This window comes from Strigops habroptila, chromosome Z (genome assembly GCF_004027225.2).
Source record: "Strigops habroptila isolate Jane chromosome Z, bStrHab1.2.pri, whole genome shotgun sequence".
Classification (NCBI taxonomy): domain Eukaryota; kingdom Metazoa; phylum Chordata; class Aves; order Psittaciformes; family Psittacidae; genus Strigops; species Strigops habroptila.
In genome coordinates, this window is record NC_044302.2 from 31,151,007 (window position 1) to 31,163,785 (window position 12,779).

Genomic DNA, 12,779 nt, shown 5'->3' on the forward strand with positions numbered 1-12,779 from the left:
GTGATAGGACAAGGGTTAATGGGTTCAAATTTACACAGGGGAGGCTAAGGTTAGATATAAGGAAGTTCTTCCCTGTGAGGGTGGTGAGGCCCTGGCACAGGGTGCCCAGAGAAGCTGTGGCTGCCCCATCCCTGCCAGTGTTCAAGGCCAGGTTGGACGGGGCTTGGAGCAACCTGGTCTAGCGGAAGGTGTCTCTGCCTGTGGCAGGAATTGGAACTGGATGAGCTTTAAGGTCCCTTCCAGCCCAAACCAGTCTGTGGTTCTGTGATTCTGTGGTTCTACGATGAAGCGTTTCACTGGACCTTTGTCCCTAGAAAGGCAGGTGGATTTTCAGGGTACCCTACTATACTGACTTAGACCTACAATGGTCTTAACCTGGGACAGAGAGACCTAAAATTTCCCACACGCACACTGGAGAATATTTTGGAAGGAGCCCCTCTTATCTTCCTGGGAAACCCCCTTTCCCACTATTTCTAGATGGAAAATATGAATGGGGTTGTCAGTGAAGAATGTAGGAGGAATGGAGGACAGGAGCCCAAGGCCAAAGAGTCTAGTCTTTCTTGAACACACCACTAGCCTCTGCCCACCATCCCTAGGCTGTATCTGCAACAACATAGCACCCAGGGGATGATAACAGTGCAGTTGTAGGAATGCAGCTCAACTTGGAGGTGTGGATACCTTTCTCATCCGCTGTGAAAATGTGCAAGGGAAAGCTGGCATTATTCTCCAGTTTCCCTACAGACTAACCGCAGGGTCAGCTCAGCTTTCTGTCCAGTGAATGCTTGGAATGTGGCAGGGTTTGGTTGTTTTTCACTACAGTCAAACAGGAATTTCTGCCCTATATATAAAAAGGAATGCTTTGTGCATAGTCACTTGATTTGTGGTTTACACAACCAACCTCTGAAGCACATTGCCCACTGAGCAGATAACTAAGGCCATTCCAGGAGACTGATGTGGAGCCTCAAAACAGAGTTCGTACTGTTTGAACACAGAAGATTCAACTAACTACTGGCAAGTACTGTGGTTTTGCCTAAAGTCCCAGCTCCTGAAGTCACATCATCTGATTTGCTCCTTTCTAACAGAAAATTAAGGTTCTGACCTTCACAGTTGCAGAAAAAACCTTGGAAAAAAAGAGACAAAGACAGGAAGAAGGCAAAATACATTGATTTACAATTTTAAGTAAATATAAGTATTATTTGAATGCAGAGGACTGAAAATGCTTTTCAACGCAAATAGTTGAAAATTACTTTGCAAAATAACTGAAGTTTTCTGAACTCTTGGGAATTAGACGTGCCCAGTTTTGCCCAATTTCTTCTTACTAGGATCTGAATGTTAAGTTCCACCAGGAAACTTTGTAAATAGACTCTCAGTTTATAGATAATGGTTTCTAAGCTGAATTTAGCAATACCCTTTTGAATGGAACACAAGAATGAAGCACAGTTTGGATGCCCTTTTCAGAATGCTTGAAAAGTCTTTCCTTTCCTGAATGACAGATTACAACCCCTGCACAAGCTCTGACCAACACATTATTTTGTGGCATATGCTCTTTGGGTTAATTATCAGGAATGGATGTTCTTGGAGCATCTGATGTGCAAAACAATCCTAACACTAAAGAAGCATAAACTACACTAAAAATCCTGAGTTATATTATTCCCTGTTCCATCAGAAGGTAAGAAGCATGAAGACAGGCTTTCTACTGGAGTTGGAGAAATGAGAACATGGAGAATGGTGTTACTGATATAGTGCTTGAGGTCACAACAGCGTGCTTCTTTGCCAGCACTTGCAGGACAATGGTTGGCTTCTGAGATTGCAGGAAGGCTGCAAACCTCCTGCGGGATTTCCACTGCAGGAGCATGGACCGCTTCTTGAAAGAATACAAGGGTGCTTGTTGCACCTCTTCCCAGATCCAGGAATGATGGTGGAGCTTGTTAACAGCTCCTGTGAGACTCTGGGCACTATTCCCCTTGTCGTATTGCCTGTTCCTTTGATGCACCAGCAAAGCTACTACCCCAGGACCACTCCAGGACTGGAGCAATCACAAAGAGCCAAGTTAACCTGTTTCACCAGTTAAACTTCCCAGCATTTGGTGTTAAAAAGCACAATGTTTCACACGTTTGCTTCTCCTCAACAATTTCTCCTTGCTAGATATGAAAGCATAACAAGTGTTCAGCCAAAATGTGACTATAGCAGGAGAAAGGAAAAACCCATGGGGGGATCTTCCAACCCTCTATCATTTTTCCAAACAGCCTCAGCCACTGGAATTTTCTCTGACCTTTGTAGTTTCATCTCCTGGTCAGCAAATGCTATGAGAGAACCACGTAGGTTTGGTTTGGTTAATTACACACGGTTCTTTTCGCTTTTGAGAGGGAGCTTTTTATATGACACCACCCTCCCTGAGTTACAGAAACCAGAACACAGCAAAACAAGCTGGATTTGCCATGCCAGGCAGGATTTTGGCAGCTGTTCCCAGAAGGAGCTCATGAATGTTTTCTTAAGCCCCATCTGAGAGCGGAACAAAAAGATTCAATGACATTTTTGTTTTGCTGAGAAAGGGAAAGATTTCAGTGAAACAAATTTATTTGCTCGAATGCAAATCTATCTGGTCAGCAAAAAGGAAATGGTTTGGGTTTCTCCCAAAATGTCAGATATTCATGTTTAAAAAAACCAAACCAAACCAAACCAAACCAAACCAAAACAAAACAAAAACAAAACAAAAACAAATAAACAAAAGAAAAGTTTACATTTTCAGTCTGTAACAAGAATTAATTTCTTTGGTTTGGCTGAATCTTAAACAAACAAAAATGAGAGACGTTTTGCTTTTGACTGCAACTTTTTGTCCCTTATCAAAACTATTAAGGGCTTCAGGTGGTCAGCAAGACAGGAATTATTATTTGGTTGGTGAGCTTTTTGTCAACCTAAAATGAAACCATTTTTCATCTTGGCTGGCATATTAAAATTAAAATCTCTGTTGATTTTTTTAGCCATTTTGCCATGAAATACTCAGTTTCTAGTAATGTGCACCAATCCCAGGCCCACTATATTTGGTCGTATACAGGTCTACAAGCTAAAAATAAGTTATTTGTTCAGGAATTAGGACTCTGTTCTGCTAACTTACTATGGGGACCTCGAAGGAGCTGGAGTAACTGCAGTGAGGATCCAAGTGTGAACTGAAGACTGTCCAAATAACAAAAAATCTCATCAAATGGCAAACCAGCCTTATAGGAAGACATGAAATAGATGAAAAGGGAAAATACATGGCCTGGAGCTTTAATGGCAGGCTGGGAGCTGAGGTTCTGCTGCCTACCCAACAACATCCTGAACACCACCTCACCTCTCTGCACAGCCAGGAAAAAGCTGTCAAAGAGCCAAGCTCAGAACCATAAATCACACTTGAACTTTTAAACAAACATTTGCAGAGAAATAATGACCTTTAAAGAGACTAGTTACAACTGGCTTTCATGGAAAATTTGCCTGCATGACTGCCCTCCATTTGAGAAACACCTTTTAGTTACCTTATGTAAAACAGACGGTATTCTCACAACTACTGCACTGTGTTTGGTTTTAGCTCACAGGGTTCAATAATGGGCTGCTCTGAGCTGGTGTTGAGAAGAGTGGAAAGATTCCCTTCACTAACATTAGCAATCAGAACAATTTATTAAATGCCTCAGAGCATGGAGCAGCATGGCCAGGTGAGAATAGCAAGTCCTGTGGCACCTTCTCAGCAGAGAGCTTGACTCTGACCTAGATCATCTTTGTAACAGCTAAACATTGCTCGGAGGTGGGAATGAACTACACAAAATGTGGCATTTTGTGTCCCTTCCACACTATTTCTAGACAACTAGTCATTGTCCACATTGCCTCCTGCAGAAGAGCCAAGACTTCTCCTTCCAAGGTCCATATATTATTTCACTCTCCTGGCCTATCCATGTGACAGCAGCTTTGATACTGAGTCTGTCTGCTGTCTAAGGTAGGAGCTGTGCCCTGCATTTGCTACCTGTACCCTGCACCTTCATCACCTTCAGAAATATGAGACCAGCAAAACCCAGAATGGAAAACAAATGTAGCTCTACAAGTGGGACTGACTAATGAATGCAAAAAGAAAAAAAAAAAAAGAAATGGCAAGGAAACATCTGAAAAACATCAAAGAAAATAAATCCTGTGGAGGAGGAAAACATTTATTGCCTCCATTTATTACAGTTTTTAGCACATGTGAAGCAAGGAAATGCCTCCACAGGCTCAGTTTTTTGCATGAAGCATTGTTTTGCTTGAAGATAAAGTGACAGTTCCTGTTTGCCAGTCCAAGTCACCCAGGAGAGCTGAATTTTTCACGTGTCCAGAGTTCCATCACCTCTTTGCTCATTAACTGTCCTGGAAACAGTAAAAAGGTGCTAGGGAAAAGAACCCTATGCCTTAGAGCGCATCAGCTCCAAGCACACATTATGCCATGTGTCCTTCGAGCCCTGAACCAGCATTGCTGCAGCTCTCCTGTTGTGCAGTGCTTGCAACTGGAGCTGGAACAAAACCTTGGGCTGGCAGATCAAAGGAGCAGCACTAGAATATGCTTGAGTTGGTCCAGCCAATATGTGAGCCCCATAACAAGCTCCTCCTCACAGCATGCTAGGCCCCACCATTCTGCCAGTGATCAGAGCTGTTGTCCACCTGGACTGCAGGATGCTTTTGCCATATCAACAGTATATATGTCAGAGGTCCAAAGGTCTAGCATGTGGATTCTTATCTTGATGGTTAACATTTGATTCATGCAGGCCTGGAACATACAGGTAGGAAATGAGGATTAATCAGACAGGAACACAAACAGAATAGGACCACAGGAATGCCAATCCCACACAGATTTTTATTACTATGATACAATTATGATGATGATGATGATGATGATGATGACGATGATGATGATAAGTCCTCTAGATCTCACCTTTCCCCTTACCTTCAGTGAACATTTCTCATACCCCAGTCCCAAAAGCTCGGGTATGAGATTTTTACTGCGTCTTTAAAGTGCAAATTCAGACATCAAAACCTATGAGGCTGGCGCTTAGACTGCTAGCACTGGTAACGCTCTGCTTCTTGGTGACTGTCCTTAGAAGCAGCCTCTTGCCAAACACAAATTTCCCCAATGTGAAAGGCTTAGCTTGATTTAGGAGAACCTGCCTCCAGCTTGCCTTGAAACTTGGTCTTACTGTCCATAACTTGTCCTTTCACCTTCTGGGGAGGCTGTGTTTACCTTGATGTGTCATGATATCCATGCTGGCTTCCACTGCTGTAGCCATAGTAGTGAGATAAAGAGCTGTGGAGAACTCTCAGCCAGGTCAATGAAGAGGTAGCAGTGCCAGAGTCAGCCAATTTAAAGGGGACTTGGCTTTCTCTACTTAAAGTCACTTCATCTTGGTCCCTTCCTTGCTGCTGCAGATGAATCCTGGACACTTGTTTACAGCTCTGCTCAGTCTTTGCGCTCCTCAGCTCCACTTTCACTTGAGACATCCTGGCACAGTCTATTTGGCAAGACCTGAATAAAACACATGTTGATGGCCTACCTATCTGTCCCTAAGCTTAGTTTATGAAGGAATCAGTGAAAGACTCCCTTATACTTTCACCTGTAGGTATGCAGACTTTCAGGATACAGCACAAATTTTCTCTGATACTCTCCTTGGATCATAGGGTCCTTGCAGTCTAAGGAAATGTATTTGTGTTTCTCCTCCCAAAAAGAAATTGGGATAAAATTATCTGAGAGTATGAGATAGTGGAGCAAATCCCAGATACTTTCTTTTTATTGTCTTATTCCCAAAAAGAGACAATGGAGGATTTTGATGCCATGTATTTTATATTTTCTTACTTTCTAAAGAGCAAATCTCTTCTGGTTTCTCTTAGAGAATGTAACACTCTCCTGACTCCTTCTGAAAGATGTACTGAAAGAGACACAGGTTAAAGAACAAACACAACACACCTTGATTAAAGTACTGATTGACTAACAACAAACATTCAGGTACAGATCAGCTGGGTGTCTGCTGAAAAGGAAAAGTGAGTCATTTTCTGCTGACCTCCTTGGGGCAAATAAAACTTAAGTCCCTGGAGATTAAGTAAATACAATATGAATAAAAGGAAGTCTCTAGTGTCAGTGGTGAAAGGGAATGAAATCATTCCTTTACACTCATCTTAAACAAGCAGCATTTATTTCTCTCTGACAAAAAGCTAGTATACGCTGCTCACAAGGTCATGACTAATTACCTCACCAAATTTGGGCTCGGGGTGAATTATTTTTCCATCTGAAATGGATAGGGACTATCAGGGCTCGGGTGGAGGGGACGAGAGTACAGCATCTCCTGCAGAAGTGTGGGGAACAGTTCCTTGTGTTGAGTTCTCTGGGAGTTTTATTCAACAGTTCTCCCGTTGCTTTCAACAACCGAGCATCTTGGACTTAGATATTAAATGTTCTGTGTTTCTGGAAGTGCCTATAGGTAGGAAATACTGCTATTAATTTTGATATGAATGATACCGCCTACCAATACATTCTTCCCTGTGAGCACACTGATAAAATTGCATGAATAACGGAATGTTATGCACATAACATATGCACTTCTCATCTGTAGGTTTCAAAAGCCACACCCTACAGCCATCAAATAGTCTTAGGAGGAGAACCCCTAAGGACTGAGAGACATATGTAGAATTGAAGTGGTAAGGTTCAAAGTTCTCTCAGAGAAGAGAGGCCCAAAAGTACAACTAGAATGAAGGTAAGTGAGCAACAACAGTCAGCAAAATAGCAAGGTGTGGGTTTCCTCCATACTGATTTCAAGAGGGCATAAGCACATGTTTAAATTCCAGTAATTAAACTCAAAATACTTCTACGCATTCAGTCTGGCCAGTAAAACACACACATGCAAATGCAAATGGGTGTCAGAGACCTAGGGTTAGGTTAGTAGAAGTCTAAACTAGGTCATATGGCTTGGCTATGACGAAGAACAGTCACCTGTGAAGTGTTGGTGGACATCCCAGATCTGATGGAAAAGTGGCTGGAAGTTGCCTGATCACCAGCAGCCAGAGCAGGACATCTGACCACAGCCCTGTCTTTTGACCTGCTCCCTCCAGAATGCTTGCGGCAGTTCTGAGAGGTGGTTTTGACTTGCTCTCACCTGCATCTTTCAAAAAGGGAAGGATTGGTGTGTCAGCTATCAGATTTTAACCAAATACTATCAATCTTGTCATGTGCTGGGCATGCCATTCTCACACAAGTATTACAGCTTTCTCTCCCTGACTGCAGGTTTTTGCCATACAGCAAAGCTGCGATTATCTTTTGCTGCTCGTTCACTGAACTATGTGTCCTTGAGTTTTGCAGCTCAAACAGAAAAGCCAGTCATCTGCAAGGAGTAAAAGCACACACACATAGCCCTTTTTCTCTAGGCTGTTAAGACTGGTTGCAAAATACAGCAGCAGTTTGCTAAGCACAGTGGACTGCATCACCAAGAACGTGGAGTTGGGGTTTGGTGTGAGAACTGTACGTCCATGTTAAAACAACTCCATGATCTAAAGGGAAGAAGGAAGCAGAAGGAGTCCTGCTTACCGTGCCCTGTCCCATGACATGCCACCCCTGAAAGTCCTCTGACAGAGGAAGAGGTGGCAGCCCATACAAGTGGTGCCAAGTCTCAGCACTCATGCAGGTTTATTAATACTTTCCCCACCTTCAGCTGGGGCTGAAGTCCAGAATGACTGCATTCTCAGTTTCTCAACAGCCTCAGAGCACTCTGCTTCAGGACAAAGCAGGGCATCACACTGTCAGCTTCTCAAATACACTACAGTCCCTATGGATGGAGAAAGATCATGGTTGAGTTCGATCCCAACTGGCTAGGTACTAGAGGGAAGGGAAGTTCTGAATCTCAGTACCTTCCAGTGCACTTCCAAAAATCCCAGTGGTGTGTTGCTACATTTTAAGTGCCAAAGTAGCTTTAAAAAGTTGACCTCCCTCAGGTAAAATCTGGCAATACCTAGCTATTAAAATGGCTTTCAAAACTAGGCTGAGAAGAAGTCAGGTAAGCCTACTGTGTGTTTCAGCACCTCTGACTTTCTTTTGTTTTGCATAACTTAATAGAAACATAGAATCATTGAATGGTTTGGGTTGGAAGGAACCCAACCCCCTGCCATCGGCAGGGACACCTTCCACTAGACCAGGTTGCTCCAAGCCCCGTCCAGCCTGGCCTTGAGCACTGCCAGGGATGGGGCAGCCAAGCTTCTCTGGGCAACCTGTGCCAGTGCCTCAGCACCCTCACAGGGAAGAACTTCTGCCTAAGAGCTCATCTCAATCTCCCCTGTCTAAGTTTGAACCCATTACCCTTTGTCCAATCACTGCAGTCCCTGATGCTCAAAACAAAAAACTTGCTCGAACAAAATCTTTTTCAGACTAAAATGTTCTCATCTATTCTCTCAAAGGTGACACATATTCCTCCTCTATGAAGTATTTTGATTTGGCTATGTTGGGGTAATTGAAATACACAGAATAAAACATTTTCAAAATTATTAAAAATTTTCAAGAGAAGAGAACACTTCTGTTTTGTGGAAAAGTAGGTGGATGTTATCCTAAACTACATTAGGAGGAGCGTTGCCAGAAGGCTGAGAGAGTTATCATTCTCTTTTCAGCATTGGTAAGGTCCCATGTGGAGTACTGCATCAAGTTCTGGGTTCCCAGTACAAGAGAGATATGGAGCTACTAGAGAGAGTCCAGCAAAAGGCCACAAAGATGATGAAGGGCTTGGAGCATCTTTCATATTAAGAAAGTCTGAGGACCTGGTACTCTCTCAGAGAAAGCTCAGGGATCTCAGCAATGTGTACAAATATATGAAGGGAGGGTGTAAAGAAGAGGAAGCCAGGCTCTTTTCAATGGCGCCCTGTGACAGGCAGTGGACACAAACTGTAGCACTGGAAGTTCCCTCTGAACAACAGGAAACATTTTTTTACTGTGAGGGTGACTGAGCACTGGCACAGGTTGCCCACAGAGGTGGTGGAGTCTGCCCCTTGCAGACTTTCAAAAGCTGCCTCGACATGGCCCTGGGCACATGTCTCTATGTGGCCCTGCTTGAGCAGAGGGGTTGGACCTGATGACCTCCAGAGGTCCCCTCCAACTTCAGCCAGTCTGTGATTCTGTGACAGATGTTGTAAAGTATTGAAGACATGCAAAAGATACTACATGCAGCTGAAGGTCATGATGGATGTTGGACCTTTTCAAAGGTCTCTACAATTATATCAGACACTTGTGTTTAAACGCCTGAATTACTCCTTGAGTGTGTCTTGCCAGTAACTTCACCACAGAGCAAACCTGTTCCAGTCACTGTTGCATCTGTGGAAGGGCAGGGCCAGGATGTGAATCCTGTTGAAGAGGAAGAAGATATTTGACTTGGAGGTGTTGGCTTGTTTGGTGTGCCAAATGACACTCTGAGGAAGTTCCTGGAGGTTTTTTTCCCAAGCATGAACTATTTACAGTTGTTTTTTCCATGGTTTGTTTTTCTTGGTGAGGTTTTGATTCTACAGTTTGGTGGTTTGGATTCTTGTAGTATTAGGCATGTGTTCAGCTTTTATGGTGCCAAGGGACAATGTGAAATGTGTGGCCTCAAGTATCAAGACAGAAAAGGCCTGGGAGCCTTTGCCATGTTAACAACATTAACTTCTGGATGGATCTTAGACCTTTTTTAACATGTAAGTGAGCTAATACTCATCATCTGTTTGAATCTGAGCAAGCTACTTGGTTATTAACCCTATAAGCCTATGGGTTTTCTACACAGAGTTCCCCTTCACTGCCCTCTCAACTGAGTCCCCCAGGATCCCCTTGCCACTCCTGTCAGTGTGTCCAGGCTCTTACATGGGAGATGCAAAGAACCAGTGGAAGGCCCCAGATGGCCTGAGGAGTCCTTCACCACAGTGCTTGGTAGAAACCACCTCTTGTTCTGTCATTCTAGAAGCTCAGACCTTTCCTTTCTCCTGCGGTAACTCGACCGCCCTAATTGTTAAACTGGATTACTGCAGTGTTGTAACTGAGCCCCCATGAACTATTTAAGAGTACCTGCTCTTTTCTGAGTGGTTTTTGTCCATGTGCCATTTTCACAGGAACAGCCTGGAGGCAGATGAAGGGACAAAGAGGAGGGTAGAACAGGAAAAGCTAGTATAGCAAGGTTAATTGTTTAATCAGACATTGCTTGAAAAGGGTCTTCTATCCCTCCTTGCCCCAAGGAAGAGGGAAGTAAGTATACCCCAGAAGGTGTCAGAGGAGCCAACATTTACTCTTAACTTCCTGCATCACCAGCTCAGGGGCTCTGAATTCCCACACAGGAGCAGAAAATTCCTCCTGCAAAACTTCCAGGTCCACATTTCAGTTTTCCCCTCAGCCACTGGTCTGGTTGAATGGAGTGAACAGTGGAAGGAATTCAAACTTCTGCCAACTTAATGAAAAAATATCAAAATGTTATTAAAAATGTAATGAATTTTTAATCTGTGGACTGAGTGGACACTGGGCAACAACATTTTACCAAGTCTTGTTCCCTAAAAGAGCAGCCAGAAGACAAGGCCAGATATGGCATCTGAAGCTGGGTTTGTGTGAGAAGATAGGCACTCAGTCAAGCCCAAAGAGAGTGTACATCCTTAGGGGACTCACAAGCTCAGTCGAGATTAGGGAGAATACAACAACATAGGAGGAGTTTGTCGTTTGTGCAGAGAAAGAGTGATGGACATACTACAGAAATGATCTGTTGCTACTCTGAGCTGAGGGGCAGTGAGGGAGTGTCAAAGGTTCACTTTATGCATCCCCCAGACAACCCTCCTGCATAAAGCCTTACACTTTATAGAATCACAGAGTCACAGACTGGTTTGGCTTGGAAGGGACCTTAAAAGCTCATCCACTTCCAGCCTCCTGCCACAGGCAGGGACACCTTCCACTAGACCAGGTTGCTCCAAGCCCCGTCCAACCTGGCCTTGAGCACTGCCAGGGATGGGGCAGCCACAGCTTCTCTGGGCAACCTGTGCCAGCGCCTCACCACCCTCACAGGGAAGAACTTCTGCCTGAGATCTCCAACATCTCCACATCCCTCTTGTGTTGTTGCCCCAGAGCTGGATCAGGACTGCAGGGGGGGTCTCCCCAGAGTGCAGCAGAGGGGGAGAATCCCCTCCCTCGACCTGCTGCTCACGCTCTGGGGGCGCAGCCCAGCACATGGGGGGTTCTGGGCTTCAAGTGCAAACAACTGGGTCATGGGGAGCTTCTTGTCACCCAACACCCCAAAGTCCTTCTCCTCAGGGCTGCATTTAGGTGTTACCATGCCTCTACAGGTATGTGTGCAGAGCCTGCCTGAGAGTAACAGTGCCCTTCCAGCTAGGGAAGCCAAGACAAAGGTACATACTAATTCGGTGCAGAGCCTCAGACACCCTGGGGGCACTTTACTGCACCTCTGAGGCCTGTGGTCATGTTTTCCTGCCCACTGGGGAAAAGATCAGTGCAACTTACATGGCATAAAGGACCAGGACAAGAACACTTGACTGCCCCTACAAGCACGTGAGCATTGTCATTTGTCTGAAGGTGTTAGCTTGGTTTTCAGGGCGGACCCAAGAATGCCGCAGGCCAACATCCCATGTTCTGGAGCTCCTGCTTTTGCAAAGCTTCAGGAAAACCAAAGGACGGAGACCTTCTGCTGGGAGGTAAAGGTAACATGGAAATGGCCCAGCAGACACAGTTCCTGGCAGGCTTAAATTTTCCACACCAATACCTAACACAGCACTAAGGAACAATTGAGTTAAATAAATGACTTTACATTAGTGTCAATCCAAAACAAAAGCCTGTCGTTCTGGAAGTGGATTAATCATCAGGAGAGTAGGAAGTAAATACCCCGTGCCAGACAAATGATGAGTGAGATTTGGAGAAGCAGGATGACAAATGCTAATGTGGAAAAGTATAGTAAGAAGGGAATTGGGCTTGAGGAAGGCCAAGGGAATTTGGGCTTTTCTTTCTATGTAGTATTGTCCCAGGAAAAAAAATGGAGCCTCAAGTACCAAATCTAATGTCCTTTTTTGTCAACAGTGGAGAAATTTTAGAAGCCAAGTATCTGATATAGTGAAATTTGAATACAGCTTGTTTTCTGAAATCTCCCACAAGATACGTGCTTATATATTTATGTGTATGCATACACATATCAACATGCATAATGCAGCCCCAAGAGAAGAAAATGTTAACGGCAGAACTTAAATGAATGTTCCAATGCTGTGAATCACTGACAGCCATGAGCATGTGTGGAGGATGCAACTTCAGACAAAGAGTGTAACACTGGCAGGCTTCCGATTAGACTGCAAACAACTAAAATAAGATTTTTTTTGAGACAGAGAACAGCAAAAGAAATCACAGTCAAAATGCTTTGTGAAAGAAGAATCACAGAGATACGTAAGTATGTGGAAAACAGGGGAAAAAAATGCAACATACAGATCACAGCAAACTAATGAAGTAACTCCTTGTTCTCTGATCCTACGAGTGCCCACTCTTGTGAATTCTTTTGTTCTTGCTTTATTGTTCTGCCTTTTCTTCTGATGCTTTCTTTAGCAGCCTGCCTTGTAGATACATAATAGGATAAAATGAGCAGTTAGAAACACCCTGTGCTAGGAGAACACAAAGAATTATAAAATGCCATGGGTACAGAGGAATGAATTAATACAGATATCAGCAGAGCACCCTGATCTCTAGTTAGGACTTGTTTGAGAAGGGCAATTACAGGGCTGCTTTGGGACAGGGCAAACACGCAGGCCACAGGACA